The sequence below is a fragment of the Crinia signifera genome, chromosome 4 (assembly GCF_055691185.1).
Source record: "Crinia signifera chromosome 4, ASM5569118v1, whole genome shotgun sequence".
Taxonomy (NCBI): domain Eukaryota; kingdom Metazoa; phylum Chordata; class Amphibia; order Anura; family Myobatrachidae; genus Crinia; species Crinia signifera.
The window spans coordinates 124,657,468-124,673,398 of NC_139220.1; the positions used below are offsets into that span (position 1 = coordinate 124,657,468).

Genomic DNA, 15,931 nt, shown 5'->3' on the forward strand with positions numbered 1-15,931 from the left:
ACTACCTACCCCGCTCGCAGGCTGCACCGCCCGCTGCACGGACTACATAAGTAAATGTGCATGGCGGTCGGTTGGGGCGACGTGGGAGACTTTTTTAATCATGGATGCCAATCCCAGGATCCCTGTATTGAAAAAATGCCTCAGGATTGGCATCCCTGGAATATAATTTACATTGGATGCCTTTTATACAATGGTATATATATATATATATATATATATATATATATATATATATATATATATATATATATATATATATATATATATATGGCCAGAATTAGTAGAGGATATTATGGTGATGATTCTTCCAATGACTGACTGTTTTTTTTCCATTACAGGCTAAATTGGCAAGTGTGGCACTGCGGATATGCTTTGCCTTCCTCTGGACCAACATAATTCAATTAATTTCTGAATGATGAAGCTCAGTTTTATTGCTAGCCTATTAGCTCTATGTATGTGATATGTGTAGTCAGATGTACACCAGAGACTTCAATGTTTCTTAGCAGATGACTTCATTATCTTAACAAGGGAAAAAAATACTGTAACTTTGGACACATAACCGAAGATGCCAACATCTGTCATCTTTAAACAGGAAATCCTTGGCATTGAAGAATGTTTCATTTCACGTAAATTGTTCATCAGATGCCACCCCCGCACCTAGTATTGATTGCAATATGACATGCCTCTCATTTCCCTTTTCCTGCCAGGCTCCTGGAAGACCAATGAGTACGTGCCAGCCCACATGCAAAGCAAATCATGACAGTCACTGAAGCACCAAGGAGTAACGCAGAAGTGCATGTGCCCTTTGGTGAAGTGGCAAAGGGCATTAGAGCATCATGAAACCTTTGACCAGCAGATAGACCCATGCATTAATTCATGTTATTCTGACACTAATATTTCAGAGTAAAATCATGTATTTGTTTTATACTGGTTATACAGAAATAGGTGTGAAATGTGCCAAGAAAACATTTGTCTTCATCATATTGACCTGCAATGTTTACCTTATAACAAATGTGAGCAATGCTGGCATTTTTAGCAGATATTCTGACCACCACTCACAGAGAAGTTGGCACTCGAAGGGTTAACACTGTACATACAATAGAAGCAAAATTAAACACACTGTACTGTACTTTCAAAAATGTTTTCAATTCCGAAAAAGCCCATTATTATGTATGCAGATACTGCTGCAAGTACACACAGAATATATGCATATCATTTTAATCAGCAGAAGCTTGTGCATGCTATTGCACACTTTTTCTTTGGAAAAAGTTCAAACATGACATGTACAGTACATGCAGTGCCTGATTAACCAATAGTCTGATTAGACTACAGCCTAGGATGCCAGGAATGGGGGGAGGGGCATCTTGCAGGTGACAGCTGAGGAATAAGCTTAAGGTCTTATTTATTCCATGCTTCCTAGCTATCACCCATCCTGGAGTACAGCGGTGGATAAAGTTCTTATGGTGACTTCCAGATGGCTGTGCCAATGTAACTTATTGATGGAACCATTACTTTATGTACATTGTGCTGCAGTGCCAGATGGGCAGCCTAAAGCCAAAGTCTCCTTAACCTGCCGCAAGCATTATATCCTGCATGCCAGTTGTATAACCTTCCTTACATGCACATGGGCAGTAGGACTAGCGAGTTCCTGAGTGCTCATACATCTGTGTATACAAGGAGAGCTTTATGTGTACTAGACTAGGGCACCTTGATTAAATCTTTAATTAGGCCCTGAGTACATAAACTATTTTGATAGATCAAAATATATTTTTGACTGATGTTAAGGTTAAAAATAATTGTAAAAATGTTTATTTGTATATATACTGTAATTGTGTATTTGATCTTTCTATTTATGTTCTATTTATGTCTGACTTCTATCTATGTCTGACTTTATAGAACTCACAAAAGTGAGATTTTCTAACTCGAACACCATTACATTGGCCGAGTTGTATGTTTAACAATGGGAAACCATCTGGATCCAACTTTTTAGGTGTCCTGAGTAGAAAACATCTGGACTTATAATAAACGCGGATGCTATTATATTGTCCGACTTCGCAAAATGTGCGACTTTTGGGGAAATATTGAATATTTCACAAACTCGGACCAAAATAGTCTCCAATTACATTCCAACTTATAAATATGGAGGTTATTCTGATCGTAGCGGCCAAACGTGCGTACGTTCGCTATTAACGTACGCTATCCGTACGCGGCCGTTGGGGTTAAGTCCACCCACAAATCAGCCGCATACGTACGGCCAGAAACAACGTCGAAGGGGAGTGGCGTACAATTGAGCGTACGCCAACGTACACGGACGGACCAGCCCTTACACTCCGACAACTTGCGTACAATTGAGCGTACGCCACCGTTTACGGACGTCTCTCGTCCGTCTTCCCACCGACTTCCTGCGGCTATCTGAGCGTACGCCAGCTTGCACGGACGGGTCCCTATTGTTTTCACTAGAAAACTCAGCTTATGTTACCGCTCGTGAGAGTGAGCGTACGTCCGTGTACGCTGGCATACCCTTCACATATATGGACCTGCAAATCTTGCCTTTCAACTATAATTCTGAAAATTAATTAAGTGATTGACTTAATTAATGTGCAAAATAGTGGGCATGGGCTTAAAACATTGCTGAAACATCCTTTGTAGGTGTTAGATGTGGTTTATGTTATTGTATCATAAATACAAAACCTATGTTTGTATTAGAGTGAACACGTTGACACATGTCGACTTGTGTAGATTGAGTGTGCTACTGTGTAAAGTCTATGAAAGCACGTAGTGAATGTGTCTAACTGTTTAACAAATACCTACCTTAGCATATATAAGCAGGTCTTAAAAAGATTCTTACCTTAAATTAAACAAACCTTTAAATGTAGAGAAGTATAGAAAGATAAGCTTCCAATGTGTTTGAGTGCTGTGTGTGGCTTGCAGGTAGTGAAATCATGGTTTTGACTTAATAGACTGCAGCATTGCTTATTTCATTCAGGTGTATGTGTTTGAATAGTAATCAGCGTAAATTAGCAAACCCAGGCGCACGCTGTCATGCGGTATCTGTAGGGGTGGTCTGAGCTGGCGGTTGGCGGCCGCCTGTTTTGTGTCCGAAATGAACGGTGCTTTAGGCGATCGTGCGGTAGTAGCACCGCTCATTTTTAGTGCACACCCCCGTGTACTCCCATATTTACGCCCATTTTCCCTCATTATTTCGGCCGCTCCCCTCAACACGCCCCTATGCCGCCCCCAATGCCCGTACACTCGCGTACAGGTTTTTTCGCACGGAGAGACCCGTCCGTAAGCGTTGTGGAGTGTTCGCGCCTGCGCATTAGCGAATGTACGCATGCGCAGATCAAGAAAAACCCCGGAACGTACGCGTACGGCCCGGCCGCACCAACCAGAATAAGGCCCTAAATAACATTAAATATAATTAGTATGAACGATATAAATAGACCTCCAGATCTTCGGCGTGTTTAAGTTTCCTAGCAAAAATTGCTTAATGGTAATAAGGATATTACTAACTGGCTTGTCTAAGTTGGGAAGCACGGACAATGTAATGGTTAGCACTGCTGTCTCACAACAATAAGGTCATGGGATGGACTCCCACCATGGCCCTAACTGTGCAGAGTTTCTATATTCTCCCCGTACTTGGGTGAGTTTCCTCAGGGTACTCCAATTTCCTCCAACAATCCAAAAATGTAGCGATAGGTTCATAAAAATTAACCCTAATGTGTCTGTGCATGAGTGTAAATGTGGTAGGGAATATAGAGTAAATGGGCAAATATTTTTTGAAAAAGTACTGCAGAATATATGTGCGCTATATAAACAACTGGTAATAAATAATAACATTTTATACATAGTATAATATTTATGTATGACCACGTGATACGCTGCAGTTACATCAGGAAACTGGCCAGAAAATGGACATCAAAGTTAGCCGAGGCAAGCCTTTGATCCACAAAAAGAGTCTAACATGTTACATTCCTTTGTTAACCTTGTGACTCCTCCGTGACACTAGGTTCCCAGGGGCGAGGAGGTGACTGGGCACTTCACACTTTGTCAAATGAACTCCTGACCTCCCTTAAGAGCCACTTAATTATTTGTTTTATCTTCCTGCCCAGCAATTATCTGAATCCAACTATCACATTGAACTAGAGGACACAACAGGAGGCCATGTACAAGCAGGAAAGGGATTGGAATACTTTTTGACTTTTTGCTTTGTATAAATCAATACAATTCCAAGTCACGTGAGTTAAAGCTGAACTTACATATAGTGAATGCTGCATTTTTGCAGTATAGGTGACACCCTAACATGTTATTTTACAGCAAATTGTACATCCCTTCTGGATCACAGCAGTAATAGCAGTAAAATAGTGCCCTCCACCCCCCTCTTTGTCATTTAACTAATGAGTGATGGTTGGATGTCACTTCCTAATACAGTATCCCCTTATAATGAATGGTGTTTGTGTTCAATCATCACTTGAGTTTTATAGGGTTGTGGAGCCAAGACCTAGCAGACATGCTATCCCCAGGCTGCCGTCTGTCTGCCTATAGTTTGTAGTTCCGGAGCCAGAGATTTTTTGGGGTTAGGCCTGTTAATCTTCTTTTAAACAAGATATTTAAATTTTAAGGACTGTTCAGAGTGAAAGCTAAATTACACTCATCAAAGTTATTAAATGGCCAAGTAAAAAAGATAATAATTGGTCATCGGAATGTTAACTTGACTGAAACAAATCATGGCTTATATCCATCATTCATCAATAATCTATACTGTTGTGCTAATCACACAGTCTAGTAGTTGGAGCATGGCTGGAGGCGGGACATGTTTGGAAAATTAAGTAACATGTATAAATTCATATAATTTGTTGAAAGCATTACTTAAAAACATGAACAATTGCAGTAAACTGTATACACTAATGGTTCCCATACACTTGTGCGATTGGATGCGGTGGGACATGGCAATGTGATGTTCCATCGCATCGTAAGTGCTTTTTTCCAGCAACCCGATGTTGCATGCCACCTGTCACATGCCATCAGGTACTGGAAGAGGGCTGACGGGCATCGTTGTAGTGGAGCAGGCGGCAGGAGGACTGGCGTCAGTGGTGGGAAACAGAAATTGAAAAAAAAAAATTCAAAACACTGGGTTGCCCTCTGATTGGCTCAGAGACCTCTCTACCAATCATAGGCCTGACATTTAGGCGGCCGCCGATTGGCTGAGAGAGCTGTCTCTCAGCCAATCAGAAGGTGTACAGTCTTTTTAAATGTTTTTTCAAATTCTGCTGCCGGCGCCGCTTCACCATTGCCCACCCTCCTGCTGCCACCGATTGCATTGCAATCGCACATGTAATTCGATAAATATTATGTGCAGCACATAGGGGCAGATGTATTAAGCCTGGTAAAGAGATAAACTGGAGATAAAGTAGAAGAAGATAATGCACCAGCCAATAAACTCCCAACTATCATATTTCAAACACAGCTGATTGGCTGGTACGTTATCTCCTTCCACTTTATTTCCAGTTTATCTCTTCGCCATGTTTAATACATCTGCCTCATAATATCTATCAATGCGACATTCGACAGGCGGGCGGTTGCATCACGATGGCATGTGATCCATTTCATTTGGCATGGCAATTTATTAAAGACGCAAGGATAGCATTCCATATCTCACAAGTGTATGGGCACCATTACATTTAAATATAAAAACATAATAACATAGAAATTCTGCATTCTACAAATTCCGCTTGACTTCTTAAAATACATCCTTATGTTTAAGAATAGTTTGATAGATTACAGTAGATGAACATGTTCTATAGCTTAACCTCAGTGGTCTCCATCAATGCTGTGGGTTTGATTTAGAGTTGAATGCAATTCCATGTGTTCACAGGTCGCTATTTGTTATGGCAGACTGCACATGCTTTGGGACCAGCGGTATACTTGTAATAGATACAGGAGGTATGGTGCACATATATTCATGAAGAAGGCATGTACGATCACCAGATAATATTACCCTGCAAGATATGGGTGGGAGCGCATTACATGCGCTATAACACCCACAAATTCCCCTGTACTTGTGGGATCGCACACATAGGGGTTTATTTACTGAGATGGAAGTTCTATTAAAGATAGGATGTTGCCCATAGCAACTAATCAGAATCTTCTTATTTATTTAGCACATACTAGAAGATAATAGATAGAATTTCATTGGTTGCCCATAGCAACATCCCATCTTCAATAGCACTCCCATATTAATAAATAAACCCCAGATAAACTTTCAAATGATGTGGTTCCTTGTCAGCTATATATGTGGCTAGGGCTGTGTATATATTATGCTGAATGGAGATAGCACACATAAACTAGCTCAGAGTTTGCACGTATACAATGTCCAAGGGGACCCCTGTGACATTTGGCACCAAAAAAAAAGTGAACAAATCATGTCAATCATGTAACTGTCGGCCATGCTCCCGTCGCACTAACATCTAACATCGGTTACTATCTATGTAGATATGGTCCACTATCTTTAGCCATCTAACTAGACGGTTCAACTAAAAGTGGTTGACCTTAACATGGTTTACCTAGACATCTTCGATCCGCTATACCATAAACTCCCACAGCCTATCCCTAACCCTCCCCTCCTGTAGCCTAACCCTAACATACACCACAACCCAGCTGTTAGTGCCTATCTTCAAGCTCAGTACTTACCAGTGAAATTCTGACTGCTAGGATGCCGCTGCCAGTATTGTGCCTGCCATGATGTATAAATCCCCATACAATGTAGGAAGCCATTAGTAATGAGTAACGCTTTAAGTGTTTTCACAGTGTGTTTGGAGGGTTAGTAGGAAAATATGCTGTTTTCATATAAGCAATAAAGTATCAGATAATTACAAATACCACATGCAGTATGAGCTCATAATGAATCTCTTTTTACATAATGGATGTTAAGTTTTAAAGCAATGGGAACACTCAAAGATCTTAAAGCTACAAAATCATTATGCCCAAACAGCTGGAGAAGGCATTGTGCAATCCAAAGCGACAAGCTTATGTTGCAGATCATCAGTCAAATTCCCCATCAGCTCTCCAGCACCAGCCACCAATGAAGCATATGTTGTTTGCATCTGTGTCCAGGTCTCAATGATTCCACAGTTATTGTACTCAGCCCACTACTCTTGCATTGTGCTTGGCTTATTTCGGTCACTGCATGTAAGGTTTATTAGCACACCTTTGTCTATTAAAATATATCCTCTAAACCAATATTTACTATTTAAATAAATGTATATATGCCTATCTAAATAAGGGCAACTATACTACGTGAATAAATAAAGTGATTTATTTCCATAAATAAATATTACAAGTATGTAACGATGTTTTATTACTTGCTGTTTCGTTATGGGAAAACATATATTGTCATATAAACTAAAACAGCCGTAACAAGGCAAATCATTAAAAATATGTTCATAAGAACTCAAGATGTAGTGAAAGCGGAGGAGGGAAAGAGAAGTTGCAATGTGTTTTTGGAAGGCGATAAAGCAACAGCACTGGATAATTGGTTTAAAAATGTGTAAGCCAAAAACATGCTGTGAGTGTGAGGCACAATTACACTCAACAGGTTTACTTCACACAGTGCCTTGCATAGTCATCTTCTATTGAAAGACGTTCATTTCCCATTGTGGTAATGGCATATGGCATCTCACCAAATACTGTTAATTTCAGAAGCAGACTGACAAAGAAAATAAAAATCACAGCAAAGGGAAAGGAAATGATGGTAGGAAAGTCAGCTGTTGATTCCTCAAAGCTATATGAACACAACCACGCATGTTCTTTAAGGAAAATGGCATATTAATCTACAAAGAAGGAAATTCTGCTTTCAATTCTCTGGAGGCCATGCTTTTGGTGATACAGCTGGACAGGAAATTGCCAGAGCTGCTGCAAAATCTGTACTTTGAACGTAATCGGACATGGATGCCAAGACGGGAATACATATAAACGTAGACTAGCACCTATACGCTTCCCTGCAGCCCACTTTCATTTTTCTGATTTAAGAAGCTATGGGCACTTCTAAATGATTGTACAAGTATCAATGAGCCACATAATATATACAGCATATATGTGTGTGTGTGTGTGTGTGTGTGTGTGTGTGTGTGTGTGTGTGTTAATGAAGCTTTGCATGTGTGTGTGGCTTACATATACTTTTAAATAGGAGACAGAACAATGTCTATCAGTCAATAGGTCTATCCATAGAAAAGGTCAACATGGGAAAGTTCGACAGGGTCAAAATGTCTACATGTAAAAGGTAGATACACGAAAAGCTTGACATGAGGTTTTCAGTTTTTATGTCAAAGTTGACAACTGTCGACAGGGACCCCCAATTAGTGTAACACGTAACATTGCATGGCTTGCTTCCCTTGCCATGCTTCTCCCTCTATGCTGATATTCCTGGATAGTAAAGCAAGAACAACCAGAGCCTTTAAATTCTATAAAAATAACTTGAATGAGGAGGCGTTAGCAAAATACAAAGAATCAAACAAAACTTGTAAAGGGATAATCAAAGCAGCTAAAATATTATATGAAGAGTGCATAGCCACTGAAAGCAAAACCAACCCAAAGAAGTTTTTTAATACATAAATAGTAAACGTTTAATTAAGGAAAACATAGGCCCACTAACTGATACTTGCCACAAACGGGACAAATAAGCCAGATCTCATTGTGGATTTCACGCCAAAGGAAATAATACTGAGGCTAAGCAAACTCAAAACAAATAAATCACCAGGGCCAGATGGGATTCATCCGAGGGTATTAATGGAATTAAGGGATGAACTAGCTACCCCCCTACATTATATCTTTAGCAAGTCACTATCGTCAGGTATAGTACCAAAAGATTGGAGAATAGCAGAGGTAGTGCCAATATTCAAAAAAGGAAAAAAGGAAGATCCCGCTAATTACAGACCCGTTAGTTTAACATCAATTGTGGGTAAACTATTTGAAGGATTTTTTTTTTCATTGGTTTTTATTAAAGAGAAAAAAGGAAAGGTAGGACACACAATAATGTATAAAACAGCTTGTCAGTTAAGAGCAGGATTGTACAAGACAAATATAAGACCATGACTGATATATTTTCAGACTCCAAAGTGGAGTTAGGCCTGTTCTCCGCTTCAGGAACATTAAAGCTGGGGATTGATTCCTGCTCTAGTACTTAACCGTGTCCCAATATCATAATAACCAAATACTATCTATTGGTAGAAAAATAAAGAAGAGAAAAGAAATAGAAAAAGAGAGATAATGAAATAAAGAAATAAAATAATAATTTATTAATGATAAGAGGGATAGGACAAAACAGACACAATGGGGAAGTGTACATACGTGGGGGGACATATAGCAGGAGGGTGTATCCAAATATCGAGGCCCAAGTCTCCACAGGGAGTTGGTCCATTATTAAGTTATATATATTACTTATGGTGAGTTTAGGCTAGACAAATTCACTTGGTCGCTAAGACCTAGGGGTTGGCCGCTCTTTTCCCGGAACTCTCCCCATCTGAGCCATTTCATGTGTATGGAGGAGGGGGAAGAGGAGTATTTACAGCCTGCGGTTTCAAAAACGTAGTGCTTATGTACTGCGTTAGTGATACTTTGTATCGTAGGCACAGAGGAGGACTTCCACATTCGTCCAATAGCCGCTTTAGTTGCTATTAGGATGTGGCCCAGTATATATCTGTCACATCCAGGCAGTGGGAATGGGAGCTGATGCAGTAAAGCCGCCAGGGGGTCCTCAGGGATGGTGACCCCCAAGACTTTGTCTATCAAGGAAAAAACCTCTCGCCACAGTGTTCTTAAGTTCGCGCATCCCCAGAAGATGTGCACTAATGATCCAACCGATCCACATCCCCTCCAACAGAGATTGGATATGGAGGGCCAGATGGCATTGAGCCGGCTGGGGGTGAAATACGCTCTGCTACATAGTTTATAGTACATTTCCCAGTGATGCGCGCATCTAGAGATTTTAAAACAAGTCCTGAAGATGTCATCCCAGACTGACTCCGGGAGTTCCCGAGCTAGATCTCTCTCCCAACCAATCTGTGACACCAGCTTCCCTCCCCTGCCCAAGAGTACTATATATTTGTACCATCTGGAGATACCGCCCTTATGTTTGGAGGATGATAGGAGGAGGGATAGAGTTGGCGGAAATCGAGGTGTTTTTCTCCCTATAAATTCTGACAACCAATGTCGCATCTGCAAGTATTTAAAGAAGTCGTGTTTAGGGATGTTGAACTGCGTCTGTATTTGGGCAAAGGAGAGGAGGGCGTTCGCGTCATAGATGTCTTTCAAATACTTAACTCCCCCCTCCGTCCAAGTCTCCAGACGAAGATTAGGGATCAGGTTGCTAAACGAGCTAATAGGGAGACATGGGGCTGGTAGCAATATATCTGGGTCCATTGTGACAACCTCTTGCCAGGCGCGCATAGTGGCTCTAATCGACAGCCCCGGGCCCGTCCATGAGGGAATCGCCCTGGTTGGTAGAAAGAAGAGCACGGAGAGTGAGCAGTTCTTCATGAAGGCTCTTTCAATGCAAACCCATGGTTTGGGACTATGCTCCACAAACCAGTCGCGGGCCTGGCTTAGAATGCAGGCCGCTTGGTACCGCTCAAGATCTGGGTATGCAACGCCTCCTGAGTCTTTTGGGAGCACCAATGCGCGCCTGGCAATGCGAGGTCTCGCTCCCTTCCAGATGAAACTAGAGAATAATCTATTGATCCTAAGGGTTAACTTTCTAGGGGTAGGTCTAGGTATGGCTCTAAACAGGTATAACAGCTTGGGAAGTAACGTCATTTTGGCAGCCGCCACCCTCCCCAACCAGGAGATTTCATGTAATAGCCAGTCCTTAGTAAGTTTCTCGAGCGAGTTAAGCAGAGGGGTATAATTACTGTCGATAATGTCGGGTTCCCTGGCTAGCTGAACCCCGAGGTATTTAATTGCTTGTGTTTGCCAGGCATATCTATATTCGTCTTTAAGTCGCGCTAAAGTCTCATGAGGGATGTGTAGTGGGAGGGCTTCTGTCTTGGTCGTGTTGAGTTTATAGTATGACATTTTTGTGTAGAGATCTAGGATGTTGTGCAGGATAGGGAGGGAGGATGTGGGGTTTGTGATGCATAGCAAAATGTCGTCAGCGAATAGGCTTATTTTATGTGAGAGTCCTCCAATTGTCGGACTCTCGACTCCCCGGTTCTTCCTGATTGTCTCAGCCAGGGGTTCTATTGCTAAAGCAAAAATAAGGGGCGACAGGGGGCATCCCTGTCTAGTCCCGTTGGAGATGCCAAAAGGTGCCGAGAGGGTTCCATTTGTGAATACCCTTGCCGATGGGTTAGAGTAAAGGGACATAATAGAGCCCAGGAATCTTCCCTGGAATCCGAATGAGTCTAGCACTGAGTTAAGGTATCCCCAGTGTAGCCTGTCAAAGGCTTTTTCTGCGTCCAGAGACAGCACCAGCAGGGGCTGTCTCTGGTAGTCACAGTGTTCCATAACATTAAATACCCTGCCGGTATTGTCGGGCGCCTGCCTCCCAGGAACAAACCCCACTTGATCAGCCGCTATTAGTGAGGGGAGTAAGGGGCATAGGCGGTTGGCTATTAATTTGGCGTAGATTTTTACATCGACGTTTAGGAGCGCAATCGGGCGATAGTTAGCTACTAGGGTCGGTGACTTACCCGGTTTGGGGATGGTCACTATCTGTGCCTCCAACATCTCCCTAGGAAAGGAGTGGGAGGATGAAGCCTCGTTAAAGACCCGCAATAATACCGGGGCTAGCTCAGGTTTATATTTTTTATAAAAATTGGAGGGGTAACCGTCCGGGCCTGGGGCTTTATCTAACGGGAGGTCTTCAATCACGTTCTCGATCTCCCGGAGGGACCAGGGGGCATCCAGGAGGAGACATGTTTCAGGGCTCAGTTTAGGTAAGTTCAATGTGTTCAAGAAGGCCTGAATGTCAGATTCTACAGGTTGAGGGGTTTCAGCATCCGATTTTAAATTATATAGCTGAGTGTAATACTCGGCAAATAAATTGGCTATCTCGCTCGGGTCGGAAATCCTAGCCCCTCCAGGAGCCGAGAGGTACTGAATCCGGGCCTTCGCCCTTTTCCCTCTCAGCTTCCGGGCCAAGAGTCTTCCGGCTTTATTGCTGAAAACATAGAATCTTTGATTCAGGCGAGCTAGATTGCGCTGCACCTCCTGCAGGTAGAAACTGTTCACCACCTCCCTAGCTGACAATAGCTGCTTATAAATTGATTTATTAAGAGGGGTCAGCTTATGTTCCTCCTCCAGCCCCGCCAGTTTCCTCTCTGCTGATTCTAAGTTTATTTTGTGAGTTCTTTTAATCCTAGCAGCTGCCTGGATTATTGAGCCTCGAATTACCGCTTTTAGCGAGCACCAGTGGTTAAACGTGTTGGTGTCGTCAGGTGAATTGTTATATAGGTATGATGTAATATCTTGCTGAATTGTATGAAAAACCCCTGGCTGAGACAAAATGAACCTACCCATCCTCCAGGGGCCGGGGGTCTGGTTACGTGCGTCTATGTTCCAATCAATAAGGAGTGGGGAATGATCTGACCAGGACATAGGGAGAATCTTGATGTCAGATATAGAAGCTATCGTCAGTCTGTCCGTCAGTAACATGTCAATCCTGGAATATGAGGCATGGGGGTGGGAATAAAAGGTGAAGTCTCTCCCCCTCGGATGTTTGACCCGCCATGCGTCGTATAGATCAAATTCTCCCAGTATCTGTCCGAGGCCCGTAGGGGACCCGACGCTGGAAGGTCGCGGTCTGCCGGGTGAGACTCTAGGTACATTAGATCTGTCGACTACCGGGTCCACCACTAAGTTAAAGTCGCCCAGCATCAGGATGGCGCCTCTAGCGTTCCGCTGGACCGCTGCGCAAACTTTCCTGCAAAATTGTAGTTGTTTTGAGTTGGGGGCGTAGCATGACACCAGGGTGACTTCCTTACCCTCCAAAGACCCCACTAAAATAAGGAACCTTCCCTCCGGGTCAGAGATTTGGGACTTTAAAATGAAGGGGCAAGATTGTGAAAATAAAATAGCTACTCCAGCCTTTTTGGTCTGGGCATTCGCCATATAGCAGGAGGGATAGTGGCTATCAGAAAATCGGGGGGGGGTCAGAGCTTTTGAAGTGGGTTTCTTGAATGGCCACAATGCTCGCTCTCTTTTTATGGAAGAAGGATAAGGCTACCCTACGCTTTTGGGGCGAGTTTAGGCCTTTTACATTTAATGTAATAATTTTAACCATAACTCACAGGGATAAGTAGCGTAGCGACCAGATAATGGATGTCACCAAGGGGCGTTGTTTTGGATACCCAGAATGAGGGTCGTAAGGGGGGTGAGCAAGAGACAGGGGGGGAACATACACAGGGGTAATTTAAGAAGCAGAAGTGAAACATAAACAATTGAAATAAAGAGGCTCTCGAAAGAGCCCAAGTGAGGCGCCAAATTAGCAACACCTCACGCATGTGGAAAGGGGGGTAGCAACAGGCTGCCCCCCGCTCCCCTCGGGGGAACCAATCTATTAGTATAAGTCTAACATTATAAATTTTCAAGGCTAGGAAAATCTCAGCTCTAGAGAGAGACCCCACGCGGCCAGACCCGCGACGCGGGTAGTGTACAGTGCTATCTAACAGGTACATAAGGCGGATATCCCATGGCCTGATTCGCCCAGCCCACTTAGTCATGGGGTAGGCATATTGTACACATGCTCAGCCGCCCGGGACCCCCCCGAGCCCAGCCCACACCCAGACCCCAACATAGTCATGTTATTTAAACAAAAGGGAGAGAGAAATTAAAGCAGAAAACAGATAATACTACATTTCTATTTTGTAAGGAACCTGGAACTGTAAAGTCCATTGCTGGTCCTCCATCTTGCACACTAGCTGTGTTTCCCGGCCACCGACCAGTCCGGCTGAAGTCGGCGGGAGGGAGAAGAGGCATTGGGGTCATCTGACAGGTTCCATCTCGCGATCAGTTTCTGGCCCTCTTCCACACTCGCGATGACAATTGTAGAGCCTTCTCTGGATACAAGAAGCTTAGTCGGGAAACCCCATCTGTATGGAATAGAGGCCTTGCGCAGGGCTGATGTGATCGGGAGGAGGGAACGTCTCTTGGCCAATGTGAACTGGGAGAGGTCTCCAAATAGTTGTAGGGGGCCCAGGGTGGCAGCCGTATCCAAAGAGGGTCTGGCCGCCTTTAAGAGAGCCTCCTTAATGTGGAAGAAGTGGACCCTCATTAACACGTCTCTTGGGGCACCATCCGGGGCGGATCTAGACCTTGGCAGACGATGGATTCGGTCTAATAACAGATCTTGGGAGGAGGCGGCGGGGAGTAACTTTTTGAATAGGTCAGCTGCAAAGTCATAAAGGCTGCTATTGGAGATGGATTCTGGGACGCCCCTCAATTTTAAGTTGTTTCTACGGGAGCGATCCTCCAAGTCGGCAACCTTCTCCCTCAGAGCCGACACTTCCCCCTCTATGGTGTCATGAGAATCTATTAGGGCATTGTGGGATTCAACCATCTCTCCCATCTTGGTTTCTAGATGGCCAGTTCGTTCGCCCAAGTCATCAATGGATTTTTGGCATGTCTGAAACATGGATCGGAATTCGGAGGCAACCTCGTCCTTAAATTGGTGGAATAGGAGCCTCAGTGTGCCCACCGTCAGGGCCTCCGAGTCATCTAGTCGCGGTTGGGTTGAGAGCTGTTGAATTGGGGATGGGTCCGGTGAGGCCCCTTGTTGGGGGGTCTCAGACTTGGATTGGGTCTGTGAGGCTAGTAGGTCACCTCCAGAGGGACGCTTGGGGGAGGGTTTGAAGAAGGGAACCTGGGGGACCGAACCCACCGCTTTACATTTTTTGGGAGGCATGGTGCTGAGAGGTTCTTAGATTAGTAATAACAGATAAGGGGGTCGGCCGCGATGAGGTGCCCGTTCAGCTGTCGGAGCACTCAGGAGGCCTCAGCCACGTTGTATATTGAATTCCCAAGGGGAGCAGGGGGACGCCAGACGCACTACATTACATTACATTAGGCTTGGCGGGTGCATATTGGTCGGGCGGGGTGAGTAGGGACCCAATTCTGGCCCAGCCGGGCCGTGCTCCCACTCAGACGTTTCTGTTTGTGAGTATCAGTATGTCTTCCCCTTATGATGGGGGAGAGAAGGGGGGCCAGGTAAAGGTGAAAGGGCCCCTGCTATGTTATATGTGGCAGGCGGTAGGGCACTGGGGACCAGACAGCAGGCAGCAGGGCAAAAGGGGCCAGGGATATGCTGTCACAGCAGCAGCAACAGCCTCCGGCGCACTATCAGTCCCAGCAGTACTCCGCTGCCGGGGGCCCTATCAGGAGGAGCCAGAGGTGCGGGGGGGTGTAGTGGCTGTTCTGCTATTCTTACTGCCCAGCACCCGGATCCCCGCCCCGCCGTGACACGAGGCAGCCAGCTGCCGCCGGCGCACTATGAGTCCCAGCGCGCCACTCGCCCGCCCCACGTGCAGCTTTTCCCGTTGGCGGCACTCACCAGGTCTCAGCTAGCGGCGCTGCGGGTAGTCAGGGACGGCTCCTTTCTCCCGCCGGCGTCCGCTCCGTGCCGCTGGAAGGGGCCTCCCCGCCGTGAAGCTTCCTGCCCGGCCCCTCGCCGAACTCGAGGTCCCGGCGCAGTCAGGGATCCCAGGCCGCAATCCGCGGTAGCCGTTAGAACGGCTTCCCGATTCCGCGGCCTCAGGTACCGGGTATGGGGGGTCTCAGGGGGAGCCGGGGAGTCGGGGAGTGTAGTTTAGGTGTTGGGGAGCTGGGTCAAATAGAGGGAATCTCTGTTTAAGGCCCGGAGCTCACGGAGAGTGCGACCTGTCCAAATGGCCGCCAAGCCACGCCCTATTTGAAGGATTTTTAAGGGATGGTATCCAGGAAT

The 15,931-nt window shown here is 44.7% G+C and overlaps 1 long non-coding RNA gene across 1 annotated transcript in view; it reads left to right on the forward strand.

Annotated features, from left to right (window-relative positions):
- LOC146074379 (uncharacterized) overlaps positions 1–7,264 on the forward strand; it is a 34,864-nt gene extending 27,600 nt beyond the window's left edge. The window contains exon 3 of the long non-coding RNA XR_014473422.1: positions 339–7,264. This is a non-coding gene — a long non-coding RNA (uncharacterized LOC146074379). The remainder of the gene's footprint in view (positions 1–338) is intronic.
- The last annotated feature ends 8,667 nt before the right edge of the window (positions 7,265–15,931 follow it).